This window comes from Euprymna scolopes, chromosome 15 (assembly GCF_053919585.1).
Source record: "Euprymna scolopes isolate OS-2025 chromosome 15, ASM5391958v1, whole genome shotgun sequence".
Lineage (NCBI taxonomy): Eukaryota > Metazoa > Mollusca > Cephalopoda > Sepiida > Sepiolidae > Euprymna > Euprymna scolopes.
The window spans coordinates 43,934,084-43,959,129 of NC_136496.1; the positions used below are offsets into that span (position 1 = coordinate 43,934,084).

The 25,046-nt window shown below is 32.5% G+C and overlaps 1 protein-coding gene across 2 annotated transcripts in view; it reads right to left on the reverse strand.

Annotated features, from left to right (window-relative positions):
- LOC145293796 (uncharacterized) overlaps positions 1-25,046 on the reverse strand; it is a 109,784-nt gene that overhangs the window by 48,702 nt on the left and 36,036 nt on the right. The window lies entirely within an intron of this gene.

Below are 25,046 nucleotides of genomic sequence, written 5' to 3' on the forward strand. Positions count from 1 at the left end.
TCCCGCGTGAGAACTATGCCCTAATATGAGACAGAGTAGAACTTTAACCACTTCTAAAGTGGGTACCAAATTATTGTTGTTCTGTATTGTGATGTTACATTATTTTCTCATTTGTCAATTCGTAATAAATGTGTTTTTATGTACTAGCGAACTATTTACGTTTGTTAAGTATTTATGTTTGTAAGCATTTCTAGTTTCAGTGATTCAACCAACTATGAGACCCCTAATGCTTACAACAATTAAAATTGGTTAATTCCCTGATTTTTGTGAATTCTTTAAGTAAAGGGAGGCATAAAATGTTTATACATTTCGAGCATTTTTACCTACTTATTATCCTCTCGTGCATCTTGCTTATCTGTGATCGTCTTATATATCAGTGTATGTTATATATTGGACAATGTTGAATATTAGTTGCAATCAAATATAATTTAAACACATATTCGATATTATATTCAGCATAATATTACAACTTGTGTTCAAGATTATCCTCCGTATATCATTTCAATCCACGTTTCAGTTTATATTTTCAGCTTGTATTCATCGTTCAGCACATAATTTCCGCTATTCATCTCATCGAACGTATAGAATTGCAACCTTGTGTCACATCTTTTTGCGGTGAGAAGGAAGTAAATATCTACTGTTTGGAAAGAGAAGGCAGACAACAACCATTTCTATACAATGATACTTACATTGAGTAACTGATTATGAGACCTGACATAAATTATTTTAAAGGTTTATTTTGATTTGTGACATATTTGCGTTATATAAACATATTTAATTTAAAATTCACGAAAATGCCGATTCTAATAAAAGCAGGATAACTTTTTTTACTGACTAAACAAAAATCAATATTTACACGATCTTTACATGCTTTTCACTTCTTTAAAAATTATAGAATTATTTAACGCAAATAGGCCACAAATATGTCGGTAAAGCAAAATAGATCGTTTAAGACTAATTTTCCACCTGTATTTCCCTTAAAATAATTTATGTCGGTAATAGTAATCGTTGCATTTGTAAAAATAAACAATGAGAATAAATTTCAATCTCCGTAAGAATGTAAAAAATAAGAACAAAGGTAGAAAAACAGTAAGACATGAGGGGTGAAAGAGAAGAAATTAGTAATAACTTATTCTGCTTTGATAGAGTTCAAAACCGGCTCCGAAACCTAGTAGGTGATGTACTTTTTCCTTCCCTGCAGCCTTTTTCCCCACAGAAGAGACATTGCGAGCCTGTTTCTGCTCTATCGTTATTTACATGGCATGTGCTCGTCTGAGCTCCAATCTATGGTCCCTCCTTACCAAACTTTCACAAAAAACACTCGACTAACCACAACTACTAACAACAATTTCCCCCACTCTCTATCTGTGCCTATATCTTAACGCAGATTTCGCAAACACAACTTTTTCCCTAGAACTGTCCACATGTGAAACACTTTTCAATTGGCCTGCTTCCCTGCCGACTACAGTATGATAGCCTTCAAGTCTAATGTAAACAAGTTCTTATTGAACCGTCCCCTTAAATAATCAAACTCTACCCAACTTACACCATTAGCGATTTCTACACTACCACCTTACATTCATTAACTCTTATCCTCGAATTGCTTTCGAGCCTTGATAAGTGGTGACTCCATTCTATAAAAGAGATGAATAATTTAGCTAATTAATTACAAATTACGAATAATTAGAATTAAAATGGATTATTTCTTTCAAACATAACCTAATGACAATCATCTCAGTTGACTTTCTGCATTGTGTTCCGGCATTACGTAAACTCCAACCGGGTTGATATAATGTAAACACAATCAAACCGATTACATTGGTGGTGTATGAAGTTGGTGTGTAATATTCTGGCATATTCGAAACGTCAACGGTTAAACTTTTGAAAACGAGGTTTCACGCAAGGAATTTTGTTTTAAAATAAACTATTTTCATTCTTTTCACTTCGCTCGGTTTATTTGTTTAGTCGATGAGTTTTGCTCTCATTCGAGTCCAACGCTTTTGAACTCGCCATTGTTTTATGGTCATGTTCTTTTCAAAGAAGTTTGAGAAAGTGATGTAAGACCGTGAGAAAAACAGACATTCCTTTGAAAAAAGGCAACGCTACTGTCTGCTGCTGATCAAAAGTTTTACATATATCATGCATAGTCAAAAATAATCTTTCACACGTAAAGTCGTGCTAAAAAAATGCGTAAATAAATAAAACAGAAAAGGCCATGTTTGATCAAATATGATGATAAACCGAAATTTAAACTTATGCTTCACAAATCAATCGAAGAAGACGATTCATCTGATGAAAAAAAATTATATTTTTTCTGAATTTGATCATTTGCGTTTGGTTAGCAGGTTTCCCTTTCGGTTTCGAGAGACAATAGAAACATTATGTGCCTTTACAGAGAGACTGGCGAAGCAAGTATTGCGCAATTATCAAGAGCATCTCATCTAAATAGGTATTTAATGTAGTCCCGTGGCGACTAGATAGCAAGGGAAGACAAGAGTTTTTCTTTTTCCTTGACTAGTTACACAACCAAGTCTACTAATTAATTCATAGCTGGAGAGAGGATTCCCCAAAGTGATGCAAAAGCCCCGATAGAACTCTTACTCAGCAAGTGTGTGCGTGTGTTTTATGTGTGCGTGTGTTTTATGTGTGCGTGTGTTTTATGTGCACCATGCCTTCATATATTATATCCTCTACATTCATAAGTCGATTCTTGCTAGATCACCAAAGTAAAGCAACAAGGAGCCTGGCCAGTACAAGACGGATGACCATTTGCTAAATCCAAATATAAAGTTTCACATGGGTTCGAATATCCTATATATTAAGCTTCATGTCTTTAGACTAAAAACGGACAGAGTAGTTTGGTAGGCAAATTTTTTAAAAACAAATATATATACGCATCCATAAATACATATAGAAAGAGGTTTGTGTTTACTATAACCGTTTTACGTAAATATTATGCAAGTATAAATCATGTAGAATATCTGCATGAATATAATTACACATAATAGTTAACTAAAGATGATCATTCCATAAGAAAACTGAAAGAAAAAAATAATAGGGAATTAATTAAAATGAATGTTTAAAAGAATATGCAAATTAGCTAGATCTTTTGTAGTTCACAATTTCACAAGCCATATAAAACAAAATTGTATTTTCTTTTTAAATAAATAGAAAAAAGGGTTTTTCATATGAATATCAGTACACATAAAAATTAGGAGTATATATATATATATATATATATATATATATATATATATATATATATATATATATATATATATATATATATATACTAGCTGTACCCTGCCACGCGTTGCAGTGGCTCAATTTGGTGTAATGGAAAAATTTAATAAAAAGAGAAAAATGCATGTTTCTTATATTCTTAGTACAGCAATCCACTCCAAAAAGAAGGCGAAAATGAAAAAAAAGGTACTCTCGCAAAATTTGATCTGGATCCTCGGGAGTTTCTGTCAATCATTCATGGTTTGGACTCGACTAACAATCAGCAAAACGTAGCAAAAATGTTGAAACGCTAAATGTTTTTTTGTTTTGTTTTGTTTTCTGTATACAAAAATGTGAGTTAGTAATTAATATTTGGTTGATGGGGGGGGGGAGGTTACTATACACAGATTCGAAAAAGTTGTCCAAAAACAAATAAATGAAAGCAAAGGTAAGTTACGTTTCTACCTAACTGGATAATTGTTTAGTGTTTTTATGTAATGTAAAATGTTTAATCGGCTCGAAAAACAGAAATGGTCGCAGACTCTGTTGAATACGTTAAGTTTGGGAAAGTAAGTTGAAAACTAAAAACTATACAAAACAGTGTCTGAAACCCCACAAATATGTTACCATGACATAGGCTGGCATAATCGGTGGGTTTCTGACAGTATTTTGTATAGCTTTTTAGTTTTAACTCACTTTCTCTAACTTAAAGTAATCAACAGTGTCCGCCACCATTTGTAGCTTTCAAATACACCGATAAACACTGTTTTTCAAGCCGACTAAACGTTGCATTAAATGAAAAGGGTTCATATTACTAAACACAGATACAAAAAGTTGTCAAAAAATAAATATATAACAAATAAATGTTATCAAAGGCAAGAAAAGTAAATGTTCTATCTAACTGGATAAGATTTTAGTGTTTTTATGTAATGTATAATCGGTTCAAAAACATTCAATGTTTATCGGTCGAACACGTTAAGTTTGGGGAAATTTTGGGAAAATGAGTTTAAACTAAAAAAACTATACAAAATACTGTTAGGAACTCATTCAATATATGTCATCATGACGTAGGCTGGCATATAATCAGTGGTTTTAAATTTTTACTCGATACAGGTGACGACTTTTAAAAGTCCCTTTTAGTGATTACCTGGTTTGAGGATATTTGTACAACTAAACGGCAAATCTGCTCCAAAAAATCCGGTATTATTTTACTTTAAAGCCCGTTTCGCGTTCGTATACAACGAAATATTTTATTGTAGATTTTGGTGTGCTAAAAACGAATTTGCAAACCGTTTCTGTAGCAAAAAGAAAGTTTTCATGATATTCATGAAATTACTTTTTCGAAAAGTGGGTGATCACTTTTCAATGTAAATTTAACTTAGAATGAGCATCCACTTTCTGGCCACCTGAGAGAGGGGCATTTTTCTGTGTGTTTCTTGGCTAAAAAGTTTTTTATTTGATTTCTTTTGCATGGTAATGACCCCTGAACTCTGGGACTATTTTCCATTTCACAGCCGTAGCCTTCGTTTACGCTATGCGTGAGCATAAACGAAAGCTGTTTAGCCAATAATCATGGGAAAAAATCCCCCCTCTTTCAGGTGGCTAGAAAGTGAGTGCTCATTTTAAGTTAAATTTACATGGAAAAGTGATCGCCCACTTTTCGAAAAAGTAATTTGTTCATATTATAAAAACTATTTTTTTGCAACGGAAACGGTTTGCAGATTCGTTTTTAGCACACCGAAGTCTACAAAAAAAATTTTGTTATATACGAACGTGAGACGCACGGCCCTTAATGGAAAATTATATAAAAAATCCGGGGGAAAATAGTTTTCAATAAAAACAGCAAATGAATTCAATAGAAAAAAAAATGGATGCTATGTTTTTTTGTTTTTTTTTCTGTGTGTTTCGTGGCTAAAAAGTTTTTTGTTTGATTTCTTTTGCATGGTAATAACCCCTGAACTATGGGACTATTTTCCATTTCACAGACGTAGCCTTTGTTTATGCTACGCGTGAGCATAAACGAAAACTGTTAAATATGCACTCGCGTACCAAACTGCCTTGTCAAAAAACCTTTAAGCCAATAAACACGAAAATAAATGTCCCTTCCCCGGGTGGCCAGAAAGTGGGTGCTCATTTTAAGTTAAATTTACAAGGAGAAGTGATCACCCACTTTTCGAAAGAAAATTTCTTCATATCATGAAAACTATTTTGGTACTCATTCGGCGTTGATTTCCATTGCGACCCGCAGAATTATTTAATGGTCGTTCCCTTAGTCCCCCCCTAGTCAAGGCTAACGCATGTGTACGTAACATTTTCTATTTATTTACTTACGTGGCGGAGTTATACAACCATCATCCCCATGCGAATTTCTATACTGATAGGTTTTTTGAATTTTTTCACTGGATTATTATTGATTGAACACTAACCAGATTATGAAAAAAATTGGAAAAAAAAAATTATTTCAACATTTGAAAGGGGTACCACGTTCTGGTAAATCGGTCACCAATTTTTTTTTTTTTTTTTTTTTTTTGGCTAAATACGGAAGTGTCTTCGGGAGATATAAAATGGTCGCATGTTGACGAAGCAATGTATCGGGAGGCATACGGGATGGAAAATTATTGGTAAATTTTTAGATTAGGTCCACCTCCTCAATTTTCTTTTAAATGACGACTTCTAATGGTTTTCGACTATGCTGAATACGAAAATCGCATTGAAATTTTGCAGAAATAAGTAGTTATCAAGATATAAAAAGTTGTATTATGCATTGTAATCTTTGGCGGCCATCTTTTTTACGCACGTGCATTTGTTTATGGTGCGTGCGCGCGTAAAAAGATGGCCGCCAAAGAATACAACGCATAATATAACTTTTTATATCTTGATAACTACTGATTTCCTCAAAATTTCAATGCGATTTCCGTATTCAGCATACTCGAAAATTATAAATGTTGTCATTTAAAGGAAAATTGTGGATGTGGACCTAATCTAAAAAAATACCAAATTATTAAACATTTCGGTACTCATGCAGAGAGTGATCCGTGCTGAAATAATAATGTTATTATTTTAAAAGCCATTCTTAACATGGGGAGGGTGTTTTGTACCTATTCTGTACTTTAACTTTACAATTGAATGAAAAAAAACATATCATAAAACTTTAATTAAACGTGGAAATACGATTTAAAAAATAGCGCGGGTCACTCTCCGCATTAGCACCAACATTTCTCCAGCATGTTCCTATTTACAATGTCTCCCCACGGGACAGAGTTAGACACGAGGGTCGTTTTTATGTTAGTGAAATTTATAATACTTAAAAAAATTGAAAAAAAAAAAAGTTTTGAAAAAAAAACAAAAAACTCTCACCTTTCATAAAAACAAATTATTAAAAAAAAAAACACCCACAAACTGACTTTTAACTAAATATGTAAAAAAAAAAAAAAATTAAAAAAACTCGAAACATTATTTTCATAAAAACAATAAAAAAAGTCATGTTCAATCTATTTTTTTTCTTTGAGAAACAAATATATTTCTGACTTACAAATGCGGTAGAGACTCATATTATTTTTACTTTCTATGATTTTGATATACCGCGTTTTTATTGGTTACAAAATGGATGACTGATTTATCAGAACGTTGTAATTAAAAAGTGAGCACCACTTTCAAATGTCGAAATAATGATTTCTTTAAAAAAAATTTTTTTTTTTAATAATCTGTTTAATTAGTGTCCAATCAATAATAATCCAGTGAAAAAAAAATTCCAAAAACCTATGAGTAAAGAAATTACGCATGGGAGTACGACTACGGCACTTTCGCACTTACTTTTACAAAGATTATTTACGTTAACTCTTTTCATAAATAATTTAAAAAAAAAGTAACTAAACCATTTATTGATAATTTGTCACGTGTACAAACATTTATTTATTTATTTATTTACGTAGGCTCAACTCTTTTCATGAATAAGAAAAGTTTTACTCTTTAAGAATAATAAAAGGAAAAAAGTCGGCTTGAAAGTCAACAGCAAAGTGTACCTTGGATGTACTGAAGAGTGTAGTGACCCTCTGGTGAAATCAGGTGACCGCTGGGTCTGACAGCAGGACTCGGCGCCGGCTCACAAATCTAAAGAGACCCAGGCTTGGCTTCAGAACGAGTGCTACGACTTTGTACCCTTCTCTGACGGATCCTCCTCCTCCTCCCCCGACGTTAGCATGCTGGACTACTTCGTTTGGTCATACACCGAGAACTTCCCCAATATGACCTTTTTGGTACAATTGTAATCTTTATCGATGCAATGACTGCCAAAAGACAGGGTATATAATAGGTTTTATATCAGTTTACTTCTAGATATATGTCTTGACGAAAACTAGGGTGCATCTCTGCGCCCCAGATATCAACCTGAGAATTTCTACGTCTCGCCGTATGTAAACGCTGTGTGTGTATGTGTATATATATATATATATATATATATATATATGTAAAGCTATGTACACGCTGTATATATATATATATATATATATATATATATATATATATATATATATATATATAAAGCTAAATGTCTAATATAAATATATATAATATAATATAAAGCTCTGTGTGTGTTTTGTGTGTTGTGTGTGTGTGGTCATAAATAGGCTCCTATATGGTTGACTATTTTAAAAAACTGATTACATATAATTATAGAAGATGTATCGAGACACAGGAATGGGTATGTTTGATCTGGCAGAACAGTGGTTCATTAAAATTGTGGGGTCTGCGTTCGCGCCTGGTCCACAAAGTATGTAAATAAAAAATTTAAAAATTAAAAAAAAAAAAAGTTTACAAGTGTTTCTGATATAGATGTACATAAGACTACTTTGATAAGTATGTTTTAACTTAAATAGGGATGGTATAATAAAATTGTGGGGTCTGCGTTCGCGTCTGGCCTCCATAGAATGGAAATAGGCACAAACTTTAATAAAGACCTTTTCATATCTATCTATGTAAGTATACTTTGATAATTATGTTTCTGTTTGAAGAAATATGGTATAATAAAATTATGGGGTGTTCGTTCGCACCTGACCTCCATAGAATGGAAATATGTCACAAAGTTTAACAAGTTTAATATAGATCCACAAAATATTGTGATTAGTGTTTCAGTGTGAACAGGTATGGTATAATAAATTATGGGGTTTATCTATTTTATTTTTACTTACATCATATTTTGCTTTGGTTTTGACGCCCCCAAATTCAACCCAAATTTACAACCCTTCCTTTTCATAACCTATCATACTTTCATAAATCAGAGTCAATTTTCTGTAGGCTGTTTTTGAACCCATTCAACGACGGGTATTTTTGCTAGTGTGTATATATATATATAATTAAATTAACGACTATATGACGTCACTAAAATTTCCTTCTCTTTAACAGCGCCAGCCCCCCCTCCTTTTTGAATTTCCAACATCAATTTTCCGTTTCTTTGAAATAGAACTGCGTCACACTGTGCACGTGAAACATTTTCAAATATTTTGTACTGGTATATTTTTTGGTTTCTTAATCTCATTCATCCAGAGGAAGTCTCGAAATAAAGACGAAACGTTGATGAACACATAATACGGTTTGTTCCTTTTTATTTTCTCTCTCTCTCTCTCTCTCTCTCTATATATATATATATATATATATATATATATATATATATATATATATATATATATATATGTATATATATATGAACAAATGATTAATAAAACATGTTAAGAGACGTCTTGAAAAAGAGTTAAAAACATATTTAATTTTAAAAAAAGAAGCACAAGATAAGTGGATAGTCCTTAATCCGCGATTTTCGAAAAAATACTCTCCTTCTCATCAGAGGGCAGGAATTAGAAAAATGCGGGATCGGATTTTGCATATAAAAGCATTTAATGAAACTACAAGTAAGTCACAGATCTTACTTGGTTAAAAAAAGGGTGAGGTAAGGGGAATAGGAGGTAAAAGAAAAATGATAAAAAGATTTCACATGAATGGTAAAATCCAAAACGGTCGAATTTAAAATTTCCAATCCAATGGGTAAATTCCAAATGGTCCAAAATGATCCAAAAGGCAGAGTTCCTTGGAAAAAATCGCAAACGGAATGAATTCCAAATCATTAAAAGAAAAAGCACTGGAGAGAATATTTAAAACACGTCTGTCAAGGCTGGAGGAATCAAGTAAATTAAGGTTTAAAAAAAAGAAAAAAACGAAAAGCGGTGAAAGTTTAAATTTGAAAAGCAAGATCAAACTGGCCCAGACAAAAAGCGCGAAAGTTAGCGTTTATAATTAGGTCAACTTAGATATGCACGTGAAAGTCCCAGAATTAAATTAAGAAACACTGGTTAGAAGAAAAATAAATGGCTAAGTTTATGAAATGGAGTGTCTATTATATTTAAAAAAAAAAACGAAAGTAAACAAACTAAAAATAGAAAATTAAAAAAAACTATATATAAATATATACACACACATACATATATATATACACACACATACACATACATATACATACAGACACACAAATACACACATACATGTACATACATACACACACGCATATACATATACATACATCTATGTATACATATACAATAACACACACATATATATATACATATATATACAAACACACACGCATGCATAAATATATACACATATCCAAAAACATATACAAGTTAAACAAAAACATACATACATACTTACATACAAATTAAGGGGAGGGACTGGCCGGTATCTACAAACTCCGGAATAAGGCAAATAAATGTGTATGTAAATGCATATAGTAAAATATAAGTAAACAAATACATAGAAGAAAAAATGAGTAGGTTGATGTATATATTTAATTAATAGGTATACTTATACCATAAAACGGAGACAGCAGATGGAAAACCGGCCAAAGAAATAAAGAAATACAAATAAAATTAAAAATATAAAAAGCTTAGAAGGTAAGATTAAAAAAAAATTGTGGGAAAAGATATATATTTGAAGGGTTAAATTAATAGCTATGTAATTTCAAATTTACCATATTTAAACTTGGACATATGTTTGCAATAGGAGATCAGTTCGTTTTTAGAGTTTATTATATTACTACTTTGAGGGGAGGTTATAATAGTTATAGCTTCAGATGTACAGAGGTGACAAGACTTAGATCCTGGGGTGTAAGACTTAACTTTTTTTAGGACGGTTCATTTAATTGAAAAGTGGGTATTGGCAGAGTTAAGCTTTTAAACCAGTGTAGTTAGAGAAGTTCCCTGGTTATTATTTGAATTTTGGTTATTGAAAGAAGTGTGGTTTGAAATTCTTTTCTTTATTAAATTTGAAGTAGCACCTATATATGTATATGTTTTATTAATAGCTCGGGGTCGAGAATTAATATTAATTTGTTGATTTATACTGGGAAGAGAATTTAAATTTTGTTCATTTTGATGAACAGAGGGTAGGACAGTGATTGTAGCAGGATTGGTTTGGAGGGGATAATTAGTGTTGTCAGTTTAGGATGGCTGCTATGAAAAATATTATTATTATTATTATTATTATTATTATTATTATTATTATTATTATTATTATTATTATTATTATTATTATTATAGCTGGTTGTATGATTGAAAATATAGGGTCTGGTTGATTCGTTTGTTGGATTAATAATTATATCAGAGGGAGGGTCGGAGGAAGGATAATTTGGTGGCAAAATGTTATTGTCTATTATGGGAGAATTGCGTGGGAGCTCTGTAATTGTGCATGAATATATTACATCTTTATGGATGCAATCATTATTGAGTGGGCATCGATGTTTGTTAATACAGTTGCAGTTGCTTTTTGGTTGGATTGGGAAAGGAATTTTTTGGGCTGATTTAATTTTTTTGTTATTAGTTGCTAAGATTCTTTGTGCTAAATTAGGCATAATAGAATAAGAAATTTTTATTGAGTTTTTATTAAAAATTGAACTATATCTGTGTGGGTATTTGAAAGAGTTTTCTACAATATTGAAGAATTCTTTAGGTATATTAGTTTTAACATTTACGCTACATGGAGGATTAAACCAAATATTTTTCTTTCTCCTAGTGCGACAGGGTGGGTTAGAAGTATTACGATTAGCATGTTGGTTCGGATTATATTTGTGGAGTGGACCATTGCTATTGATAGCAGCAGATCTTGTTATTTGAACTGGTTTCTTGCGAGTCATATTGTGTGTGCTTACAGATTTAAGACGGCATACAGGCGGAGCATAATGGTTATATTGAATCTTTTCATTGTATCCTGAATTTCTTAAGGCATTATTGAAGAAAGTAGCATTTTGATTAAAGGTTTTTTTATCGGGTGAGAGCGTAGAAATTCTTCTAGAGACGGATGGTACTATAGATTTTATAATTGAATTGGGGTGGTTAGAAGATTTATGGACGTATAAAAGCGTAAGGTTGGGTTTATGATAGGGGCTGTAAGTTTCAGTATTAAGATTAAGTGTAATGTCTAGAAAATCTGAAGTTTTTTTTATTTGGTTCAATAATTATAGAAAGGCCAAAATTATTTAAAAAGTTATGTAATTTTTTAATTGTATTATTGTACTCTCTTGGCCTGGCTGTTGTTGTAAATAGATCATCGTCTCTATAAAGGCCCCCTTGGATATATTTAAAGTGGTATTTAAGTTCTTTCAGTAAGAAGAGTCCCACTAAATCTGTAACCTTAGCAGAGTCAGAAGCACCCATTAAGATGTCAAAATTATTAGGGGTATCTTTTCTAGTCCAAAACTTATTGTTAAATTGTATAAGGGATTTTCTGGCTAGGAGAATTAATTTAATTTCCAAATGAGTTAAGTCAGAATTTCTTTTAGCAAAGATTAGGGCCTTATTTAAGAGGATCGGTGAAATTGATTGATAATAATTGTTGATGTCAAAGGTTATGAAGTTAAGGAGGTGTTTATTTTTTAAGGGAAACAAACCAATTAATTACTGAATTCGAATTTTGCCAAAGGGGGAAGCTAACCTTTTCTTTAATAGAGGGGATAATTCTATCTAAGATATTTTTGCTTACCGCACTTTATATATATATATATATATATATATATATATATATATATATATATATATATATATATATATATATATATATAAAGAAATGGAGCTTCCAACATTTATTAATTTTTGATAATTTATTCATTATTTAATATTTTGCATTTTTTAAAGATTTGGTACTTAAATTTCTATAACACGTGTTTTGAGCATGTTTTTCTCTCTTTATATATCTGTTGTGAAAATCATCAGTACATCTCCCGGGACATGCCACTTGAATTTATTGAAGGGTGCAAATAGGTTGGTCAGTTTTTCGATCTAGAATTATGAGTGTCAGAATTAGCGAATATAATTTGAGCTTTTAACAGAGAAATATTGAGACTACTAAACTACCCGTGACCCGTTGGGTCAGTATGTTATATTAGCTATGGAATTCATGTATGAGCGTGACACTTGTGACGTAAAGAAAAGAGTTTTTTTTTTGTCATAACAGAAACATTTCTATGAAAGTATATTAAAATGAAAAATCACGGACGGGTCACTCAAACATGAAAAAAATCCTCCCTATTCGTGTAAAGTTACTTATTTTTCCGAATAATCGCTCAAAAATCGAAAATTAGACATGATTTTCCTACAAATCGAACGCCGACGAAAGTCATTTAGCAGCAAAAATGCACATGGACCTACCGATGAGAAATATAAGAATGAAAAACCCATATTGGAATCCTTCAACCAAGTTATAGAAACTTAAAATCTAAAAAAAAATAATTAATAAAACATGAAACAAAAAAACTAAATAAATAAATAAAATAAAACTAATATTGAAACAGATTAGTAAACGTGTCAACAAATTCACCGTTCTCACACAACTATTTTGTATCTAGAAATGTAAACAAAAAATAAAAAAAGAAGGAAGGAAGGAAAGAAAAGGGACAGATATAGAGTAGTAGTAGTAGTAGTAGTAGTAGTAGTAGTAGTAGTAGTAGTAGTAGTAGTAATAGTCGTCTTGACTTTACTACAATTGTCCTTATGTTTGTCAACGGGTTAAAGTTGTTTAGTTGTAAGAAAAAAGCGACAGTATAGTTGTAATAAAGAATAGTTGCAAAACACCCCCACTCTTCCCATGTTAAATAATAATTTCGAAATAATAAGGTTAATATTTCAGTGCGCAAGTCAAAATCAGCAAAAGAAGCGATTTGTGTTCATTTGTTTACGTTGTTATGGGTTAATGTTTATGCGCGTATGCGCAACCGGATGTCGTAAACCGGAAAGTGGGTACATCACTTGTTACAAGGTCATTTGAGTTTTATAATTATATGGATTTATTTGAGGTTCCGAATTAACCAATTGGCACAACAAGCAGCGCTGACTGTTACTATTTGGACTTAAATGTCATTTTATTTTATCACTGAAATGAAAATCTTAGAAAATGATTTTAATTTTTATGAAATTCTATTTTCAGTTCCATATTTATTTTTGGTTCCCCGACAAAAGGGGGGTTTACCTGTAAATTCGCCCTTGTCCGTTCGTCCGTTCATCTGTCCGCACTTTTCTCAATAACTGCGCCTTGGAATTTTTTGAAATTTTGCACAAACATTAAACATGATATGAGTAAAAAAGTAACAGAACGGATTTTCCGAGAAAACTCCGGTTGCTCCCCTCGGTGTGCCTTTCGGGTTAAAATGGCTAAAATTGACACTTTTGTGCTTATTAAGAAAATTTGATGCCTTGGATTTTTATAAAACTTTCTGAAAAGTGATTTTTAGATAATTTTGTTTGTCTGTACTTCATGATAACTCTTCGGTGTGCCTCAGGGACTCTTTTAGGGCTAATAAAAACACTCCGTTTTTTTTTTAGACTATTTTACCATATTTGTCGACAATTTTCTGTGTATGTCTATTTAGCAGTTTTGCATGGTGCTGAATTCAAATCTAAATATGTTAAGGCCTTGGGGACTTTGGGGGCTAAATGATGGACTTGGTCATTTTTTTTTTTTTTTTTGCATGGTGCAGAACTCAAATTTACATATGTTAAGGCCCAAAACTGCACCGTTTGTTCATCTGGGGACTTTGGGGGCTAAATGGGGTGGATGCTGAACTTAGTCATTTATTTTTATGCCTCGTTCATTGTGCACTCACGGGGGACCATGCATGCTTCACTTGTTAATCATTAAAATAAAATCGAAAAGTTATTTTTCTTGATTAAAATAATTCACCCTGATTTTAATTTTTCTAGGATCTAATTCTAATGGAGATTTGGTATCTGTCTAAAGCTGAAACTAAAATATTAATACCTTTCAATGTTCAATTAAGTGGTGGTGATGATGTTTTGTTATCATAAGACTATCCTCCCATGCATCACCTCCTCCTTTTAATTTTGATTTCAAATGATGTATTTTCAAATAGGTTTTCCGGATAATACCTTTACTTTATATATCATTTTAAAAAGCGTTTTGTCTAATCGTTTAAACTGCAATCGTTTTAAAACAAGAACGTTGAATACCAGATGAAAAAAAAAGCAAATTCGCACAATTTTCTGATTTTAATTTAAGCTCGGCCGAAAAGCTGTTTAAACGATATCAATGAATCGTTTGACCCAAGAACCACTACAGAAAGCACAGTATAATGGCGATTTAAGAAATTTCGCAGCGGTGACGAGAGTCTTCGAGATTGTGAGCATAGTGGTCGGCCATCAGATGTTGACAGCGATCAATTAAGAGCCTTAGTCAAAGCCAATCCACGCACAACTGTTCGAAAACTTGCTTCTGAATAAGACGTAACGTATACGATGATTTCCAACAAGAGAGATTAAAAAGACCCCCCCCCCAAAAAAAACATGATAAATGAGTGTCTCATGAATTGAGCGACAACCAAAAGAAACACCGTTATGAAGTGTCATCTTCACGTCTTTTACACAATGAGAAGGACCTGTTTCTCGACTAGGTTGTGACTTGCGATGAAAAGTGGGTTCTTTACGACAACCAGCGACGTTAAACTCATTGGTTAGATGCCGAGTAAGCCAGAGTTGCACTAAAAGAAGGCGAAACTATTACGGCGCTGAAGTACTGTCAACAAATGAATCAAATGCATTAGAAACTTCGACAACAACACCCAGCATTAGTCAACAGAAAAGGCCCAATTTTCCTCCACAATGCCCGACCGCGCGTTGACTGCAGAAGTTGAACGAATCGGGGTACGAAACTCTGCCTCAACCGCCATAATCTCCAGACCTTTCACCTACCAATTACTACTTTTTCAAGCATCTCGACAACTTTCTACGTGGAAAATGCTTGAAAACCCTAAACGATATTAAAAACACCTTCAGCGACTTTATCGCTTCCAGGACGCAAGATTATTTATGTTACTAACATAAATACACTGCTTTGTGTTGGAAAAGTGTATTCATTCTGTTGGTGCTTATTACGATCCAAAATTTTTTGTTCATCTGAAATTAAAAGTTAAAACCCGTAAGAACTTTCTTGTCAACATGGTAGTTCAAAATAGAAGATAAGTTACTTTCTGGGAGAACATTAGGTAGAAGATTAAATGGAAATCAGATATTACTAGAATATTGTGGATACCATAAACTTTGTTACTGGACGTGGCACCCACTCCTAGGAATAGTGTCAGAGAGTTTTGTGAATAATGCTCCTGAGTAGTGTCTTCGAAAATCAGAAAAGAGATTCAGGATTGATTGCCTTCAAACTGCAATTATGCATAGAAATACGAAAATTATGGTTTGAAATTCATTTTACTCACATCGTGTTGGAGAATTAATACTGTGTGATTACAGCATCAAAACCAAAAAAAAAAAATGCTTCTGTATTTTAGAATAAAGCTTACTCTCGACAGTACAAAATTTCCTACCTTCCCGTTTATAGGAAATATATTGTTTCTACGTGATAATGTTCATGTCAAAATGCAAAATTAACGAAAAGCTGATTGAATGGTAAATTTTTTTATAACCTTAACCCGATCGAAATATTTGCTTTGTGCAAAAATAATGTTTTTTTGTCGTTCAACTTCAAAAGATTATAACTCCTTCCATAATAAACTTTATTAGTCGAAATAAGAATCATTAGAATCGACACATTTTTGCCAACGAGAAACAAGTCTATTTAAATCATTAGCATAGAAATCCGGAGTTCTGGAAGCGATGAAGTCATTGAAGGCCGATTCGGTATCATCTCCGCTTTTGAAGCATTTTTCGCGCGGGAAGTTGTCGAGATGCTTGAAAAAGTGATAATCGGTGGGCGATAGGTTCGGTGAATATGGCGGATGAGGCAGAGTCTCGTAGCCCAATTCGTTCAGCTTCTGCAGGGTCAGTTAAGCAACATGCGGGCGAGCGTTGTCATGGAGGAGAATTGGTCCCTTTATTTTGACCAATTTCGGGTCCAAAGTAGGAGCGCTTGTTTGACTCTCCCACCTTTCAACTTTGTATCACATCTTCCTGACGCGGGATGGAAGTAAATACTGCGATTAATGCCATTCATTTGCTACCTGGCTGCGATTATGACCACATGTCAGTCAATGTTAATAATAAATCTGGTAGAAATTGAACCATTTCAGTGACTTTTTATCTGGCAGGCTGATAGGTTCGTTCTGATTACTCATAGGAGGTCAATCCTCCCAAACCGTTCCCCGTGCCTTCCTCGTTTGAGGTGGAGTAAGTTTATTGCTAATTTCTAAAGCGCCCTGACAGAGGAACACAAACGGGGCTCCCCAGGCAATTTTTAAAAGGCCACGGTGAATTTTAGGAGTACTGGCTTGACTCCCGGCCTCTTCCTACATCTTCCGCTGATTTGAAGGTGGTAAATACTATGCTTCGTGTCAGTTATGGCCACCAGAATCATGATTGTACTTCTGTAACATACTTTTTTTAATATACTTTTTGTTACTTATTCCACTGTGTTTGTCTTGGTTATTTCTAGTCTGCAAGGCCACAAGAGTAGCGAAAAAAAGAAGTAACATGTAACATGTAAAACTGTTCTGTTCAATGAATTATTGTTACCCGTCCTAGGACGGGTATTCTTCTACTTCCATCTACTATATAACATGGATCGCACAACAGTAACATCTATGCCAACAAGAAATAAGGAACGAATAGATGAGTGAAGAGAAAGAAACAAATAATAAAAAAGATTGCAAGAAAAACTAAACAAATTTAAAAGAAAGAATTTCAGAAGGAAACATTTTCCCAACACATTCCTGTCCATGTTTTTCATCAAGTAAACAATAAGATTTTTTTCAAAGTTTGTTTTGCAAAGAACATATCCATTTTCATAACAAATGGGGGAATTTCTGTACATATCCATTTTCATAACAAATGGGGAATTTCTGTACGTGCGGAGAAATTGAAGTTCGTTTCTTGAAAATGGTTAACATCTTTTAAAAGTTAGGTTACGGTTAAGGTTAGGCTATATACGTGGGAGTGAGAATTCATACCTTCCTATCGAGAATATTTTTACGAATCTAACCTAAAGTTTTATTTGTTGAAACGTTGCCAATAAATTATTTTTCAGTGTAAAATGAGTGTGTGGAAATATTCTTTAATAATGTAATTAATATCATTAATATTTGTAAATTGGCATATTTTCATCTCTAATGAAAAACAGTAATTGTTTTTCAGAATAGAGTCAACATATTCAGATCGGGTCAGATACTCTTGTATTTATCTGGACAAACAGTAAAACTCAAAGGTATGTTTTATACTGAGTTCAATCCTGGTCAGAGAAATAGTTTTAACATCTTCTTTAATATAACAGAGCCAGTTTTCCTCGCTTACCTTTGTGAGCAATAGCTTTTTATATAAGTTACATCTGTTTCGTCATATGAAGCTAATATTGTTCTAAAATTAAAAAAATATGTATATTTCCGGATGATTTTAAAAATTTAATATTGAATTCGGGTAAACATTTTATTTTTGATTAATCATAAAAATGTAGACATATTTTCATAATCATACTTAAATCTACTACGACTGCAACTCATAACAACTGTAATTATGTTTCTTTATTTAAATTATTATTTGATATGTCACATATCATAATCAATATGATTTGATTTCATTTGATTACTTTAATGCATAGTACTTTATTTATGTTTTTCAAAGTCGGATCAATAATTCGACGGTCTATGTTAATCTTTTTTTCGTTGATATAACAGCCTTCATTGGTTTTTCATCTGATTTTCTCGGGCTATTTTGTTTGGAAATAAAAAGTGATCAACGAAGAAACAGTGTTTTTATTTTTAACCTTGATTTCGTTGTTTATATCCAGTAGCGTAGTAATATTAATACCAATACGAGCTTGCCCCTTAAAGACAAACTCGGCTATTGCAGAAATATCTCGCATACAAAATTAATGTTCCACCATCGCAAACAAAATAAAACCAACTGCCACCAAACTCTTTCAATCAATACCCTGTCTCTACCATATCCAGCCTCAACACTAAAAACCACCGCAGGCGCCAACCTCCCTCTAACACCTGCTTTCGGAAACTACCCTTTCTCAACGAAACAATCTCCACTGCTATCTGCAACACAATCCACAGTGAGAACCTGAGCATTCAATTAATACATGCTGGTACCTCATTGCGACAACACCTGTCAAAGAAGTACCCAGCCAATACTCCACTGAATTGCCCCATAGCCAACTGCCCTATACCGACAACAGAATCTGCCTGCATACCCACGTTGTCTACAACCTCCGAAGCAAAATGCAATGAGTCCTACATAGGTAGCAACACCAGACCGTTACACATACGAATTAAAGAACATTTAAACACCCGAATCTCCTCTTTCCACAAACATATCACATCTTGCAACAACATATTCGCAACATCCACGTCAACAACCTCGCATTAGTTAGAAACCTGGGCGACCTAAGAATAGCGGAAGTTCTACTCATCCATAAACAAAAATCTTCCTTAAATAACAAACTTTTATCACATAATATATGCCTCTTCATATCCCATACACCATATTGTCACCCCTCCCTGCAAAAGGCCTTTTTCCACCTCTACCATGCCCTGTCAATCAGATTCATGTTATTTATCCAAATAATAGATTAAATACTATATTAGCCCTACCAATATCTTTATTTAGTACACGCCCAGATTATCTGACACCCACACCCACTTGCATCTATTTATGCTAATACACACACGGGCATATTCTGGTGTGTGTGTGTGTGTGTGTGTGTGTGTGTGTATGTGTGTGTGTGCGCACATATATGCTAACAATAACAAATAACTAACACATAATTAAATGCATTTACTGCATGCGTGTGTGTGTACATTGGTTTACTAAATCCCTGGTGACTATGGCTACACACATAATCCAATATTCTATAAAACTCAACTATTACACTCACTGTGTGTGTCTAGATTTGTATGATAAAACCTTGGTTTCATAAGTGTATATTCACAACAACGCAAAAAAGGAAGAAAAAGAAGATATATATATATATATATATATATATATATATATATATATATATAATTAATAAATATTATTATAATAAATAAGCACCATTAGAATCAACACACCTTTGCCAACGCAAAACAAGCGTATTTATGCCAGTAACATAAAAAAAAATCTTGCGTTCTGGTGGCGATGAAGTCAGTGAAGGCGATGAAGTCACTGAAGGCGTTTTTGATATTGCTTTGTTTGTTTTGTTTTTTTTTTAACATTTTTCACACAGAAAGTTGTTGAGATGCTTGGAAAAGTGATAATCGGTGGGCGAGAAGTCTGGAGAGTATGACGGATGAGACAAAGTGTTGTAGCCTAATTCGTTTAACTTCTGCAGGGTCGGTTTAGCAACGTGGAGGAAAATTGGACCTTTTCTGTTGTTTAATGCTGAGTGTTGTTGCCGAAGATTCTGATGCATTTGATCCATTTGTTCTTCTCCGCCGTAATAGTTTCGTCTGGAGTAAAAAAAAAACAATAAAAATAAAAAAACTGTAATAGATGAGACCTGTCGCAAACGGCCAAGCAGTCAGCATGACCTTCTTTTGGTGCAACTCTGGCTTTAGAAAGTATCGTGGAGCTTCCTCGGCACATAACCCCTGAGCTAATTACTGTAAAGAACCCACATTTCATCGAGAGTCACAGCCCGGTCGAAAAACGAGTCGTTCTTTTCTAATAGAAGTGAAAATTATACTTCATAACGACGTTTCTTTGGTTATCGTTTAATTCGCAAAGCACTCATTTATCAAGATTTTTGTCCTTTCAGTTTCTCTCAAGTGGTTAGAAATCGTTGTATACGTTACGTCTAATTCAGAAGCAAGGTCTCGAACAGTTGTGCATGGGTTGGCTTTGATTAGGGTTCTTTTTTATCGACTTTGTTTTTAACTGACTTTTAATCGAACATTTATATACTTTTTGATTCCCATCACTCGATACAATTTATGTACTATTTATTTTTTAATTTTTACACTTTCCATTTTCAGTCTTATTCAATTTCATCTCATCAACTCCGTGAATTCAACCTGAAGATGATTCGTGGTCAAATCGAAAGCGCTCATGATAACTAGGGAACTTTCATTAATATTTTTGATTTTGATATAAAAAATTAAAAGAATCATAAAGCAAAGTATCTCCGTCATATTTTATTATTTCTGTTTATATATATATATATATATATATATATATATATATATATATATATATATATATATATATATATATATATATATATAAATGGAACGTCTGGTTTATTCAAAATCGATAAACTAGAAATTTACAATCCCGTTTTCTGTGAAATTTTATAACAGTGAATCTTTATCATCTAACTGTGTTTTTAAATATTAAAAAGTAAATATTACCTTATTAAAAAAAACTTTCATTCGTCGGGGAAAAGATGACGAAAAATAACGATTCTGACTATAACACTCTTCTTTTTTTTTAAATCGTTAAAATAGTAACGCAGAAATTAATATTAAATATAATTTTGATTTTAACACACCTTTTTTTTAATCGTTAAAATAGTAACACAGAAATTAATATAAAAAATATATTTCGTAATGCGGAACTATTTTCGCCATTTTATTTCCGGTAGAAATGAGCAGTCCACGAGTTGATGACTTCCGAATTACAATATTTCATTATCTGTTTAATCGATAAGTATAAAAAAAGCATTCCCTATTTTCTAAATTTAAATTCATTCTTACGATAAAATTATACCATTTTGAAATGACGAAAAATAAGGATTCTGACTACACGTGCGTACAAAAACACACACACTTTTTTTTAACAATCGTGATTATTTTCGATACAACTTATTTTAACAAACTTCAAAGTACACTTTTTTTCCGAGATGTTTTTATGAATGCTTTTCCTTTATTAAAACCGTTGTACACATTAGCGTTGTGCTTTAAACTAACAATTGTTGTTACATTTAAAAAATAAAGCATAAGTAAAAAATTGTTTGTTTTTTGGGGGGGTCGATAAAACTTATTTTGGGTTTGTTTTACTGTACACATAGATTCGAAAGCGTTGTCAAAAAACAAATATATAACAAATAAATGTTATCAAAGGCAAGATAAGTTACTTTTCTACCCAACTGGATAATTTTTTAGTGTTTTTATTTAATGTAACATGTTTATTCAGTTCGACAAACATACAGTGTTTACCGATGTGTTGGAAAATTCAAAATGGCGCCGAACTCTCTGCTGAACGCGGTACGTTTGGGAAAATGAATTAAAAATAAAAAATATACAAAATACTGTTAGAAACTAGCACAATAAATGTTACCGTGACATACGCTGACATATATTCGGTGGGGTTTTAACAGTATGTGGTATAGTTTTTTTTTTATTTTTAACTGATTTTCCCAAACTTACCGTGTTTAGCAGAGAGTTCGCTGCCATTTCGAATTTTCCAACGCATCGGTAAACACTGGATATTTTTCGAGCTGAATAAAAATGTTACATTAAATAAAAACACAAAAAAATATCCAGTTAGGTTGAAAATTAACTTTTCTTGCCTTTGATAACATTTATTTGTTATATATTTGTTTTTTGGTTTTTTTTTTACAACTTTTTTTGAATCTATGTGTACAGTAATACAAACCCCTTATTCTAACAAACTAGAAAGTACGCTTTTTTTCCCCGAGTTGTTTTTATATAAGAAAATATGAATGCTTTTCCTTCATTAAAACCGTGGTAGCGTTGTGCTTTAAACTAACAATTTATTTAAAAAAATAAAATAAAGTCTTACTTTAGCTCCACCTCCACAATTTTTAACATGGGTGGGTAGGCGTTGTTTATTCTGCAAACCGTTATTAATATGGGGAGGATGAGGGTATTTATTCCAAAAGCCATTTTTACATGGGGAGGTGAGGGGTGTTTATTCTGAAAGCCATTCTTAACATGGGAATATTGAGGGTGTTTATTTCTAAAGCTGTTCTTAACATGAGGAGATTGTCGGCTTTCATTCCAAAAGCCGTTCTTAATATTGGAAGGTTGGGTTGTTTATTCATGTCTGCCAGTGAATTATAGTGCATAGCACAGGTCTTTATATCTCGAAAACTACTTGCCTCTGCAAATTGTGAATATGCATTTCTTATTAAGCATCGTCGAAAACCTTTAAGAGTAGTAATTTCAAAACAAATCGTGGAGGGGGGCCTAATATAACAAAATAAAAAAAACAGACACTGTGAAATTTACCTTCGTTAAAAGCGTAAAACAGGAATTGTTATATTTAAGAAATAAAGCATAAGTAAAAAATGTTTTGTTTTTGTTTTACGATAAACCTCATTCTAACAAACTTAAAGTACGCTTTTTTTTCGGAGTTGTTTTCATATAAGAAAATATGAATGATTTTCCTTTATTAAAACCGTTGTACACAATAGCGTTGTGCTTTAAACTAACAATTTTTCTTTTTTAAAAAAAAGTTAATTTTTACTTTAGGTCCACCTCCACAATTTTTAACATGGGTGGGTAGACGTTATTTACTCTGAAAGCCGTTCTTATTGGGAGATTGGGGGTGTTTATTCATAGCCGCCAGTGAATTATAGTGCATAGCACATATCTTTATATCTCGAAAACTACTTTCCTCTACAAACTGTAAATAAGATTTTCTTATTCAGCATCGTCGAAAACGTTTAAAAGTAGTAATTTTAAAACAAATTGTGTAGGTGGACCTCAAAGGCAGGATAAGTTACTTTTCTACCTAACTGGATATTTTCGCGCGCGTGTGTGTGTGTGCGCACGTGTTTTTGTTTGTATTACTGTACACATAGATTCGAAAAAGTTGCCAAAAAAACAATAAAACAAATGTATAACAAATATTATCAAAGGCAAAATAAGTTACTTTTCTACCAAACTGGCTTATGCAGTTAGGTAGAAAAGTAATTTATCTTGCCTTAGATAACATTTGCTTTATGTTTATTTTTCGACAACTTTTTCGGATCTGTGTTCAGTAATACAACCCCGTTTAATTTACTGTAACGTTTAGTCGACTCGAAAACCAGTGTTTATCAGTGTATTTGAAAAATACAAATGGTGGCGGACACTGTTGATTGCGTTGTTTTTGGAAAATGAGTTAAAACTAATAAACTATACTGTCAGAAATCCACCAAATATGCCAGCCTATGTCACGGTCACATATTCGGTGGGTTCCTTACACTGTTATGTATGGTTTTTTAATTTTTTTTTTTACTTATTTTCCCAACTTAACATATTCAACAGAGTCCACGACCATTTGTCTTTTTCAAATACATTGATAAACACTGTTCTTTTTCCGAGCTGATTAAACCTTTTGCATTAAATAAAAACAAACAAATTATGTAGAAATGTAACTTACTTTACCTTTGCTTACATTTATTTGCGTATATTTATTTGTTTTGGGGCAACTTTTCGAATCTGTTTATAGTGCCCCCCCTCACTAAAATATTAATTGAAAAGTAAGATTTTCGATTACAAAAAAAAAAAAACACAAAAAAAATCGATTAACCATTCCAACATTTTAACAACGTTCGGCTTACTCCATTGACTGCTGGTCGAGCTCAAGCCATGATTGATGGAAACTTCTAAGGACCCGGGTTAGATTCTGCAAGAGTACCGATTTTTTTTCCATTTTTGTATTTTTTAACACTTTTGGAGTGAATTAGATTTTTCCATTACACCAAATTGAGCTATAGCAACGCGTGGCAGAGTACAGCTAGTATATATATATATATATATATATATATATATATATATATATATATATATATATATATATATATATATATCGCCCAAGGAGGTCGGATAAATAAGCCGTTGTCATTAGTAATATAGAAGTAAGAACTCCTTTCGAAGTGGCAAATTGGACTTGTTCGGCCGAAAATAATTTTAATGTTACTTCCTGTAGAGCTTCATTATGTAAAACTTGTGACATTCTTATAACATCTAAAGAATATAAATCAAACGTGACTAAAAAAATTATCGAGTTATTAATCATTTTAAAGAAGATTTGTCATGTAGGTCACAAAATTTAGTCTACCTGTTGTCCTGTAAAAAATGTTATCTACAATACGTAGGGAAAACTGCAATTCCTTTGAATCAACGTATGAATTTTCATAGATGTATCCATGTTATTAAACATTTTAAAGAAACCTGTAGTCAGTCGTATTTTTTATACAAATTATTGAAAAAGTTTAAAAGTAATGGATATAATAGTTTAGGAAATGTAGATAATGATATCCTAAAGATGCGTCAGGATAAGGAAGACGACATAAAAAAATGCGAGTAATTTACTCATATGGTTTAAATATTAATGTTAAAAAAATAACCTACAAGATTCCGAAACTATAGGCCGATTATATCCAGCTTTTCCTCG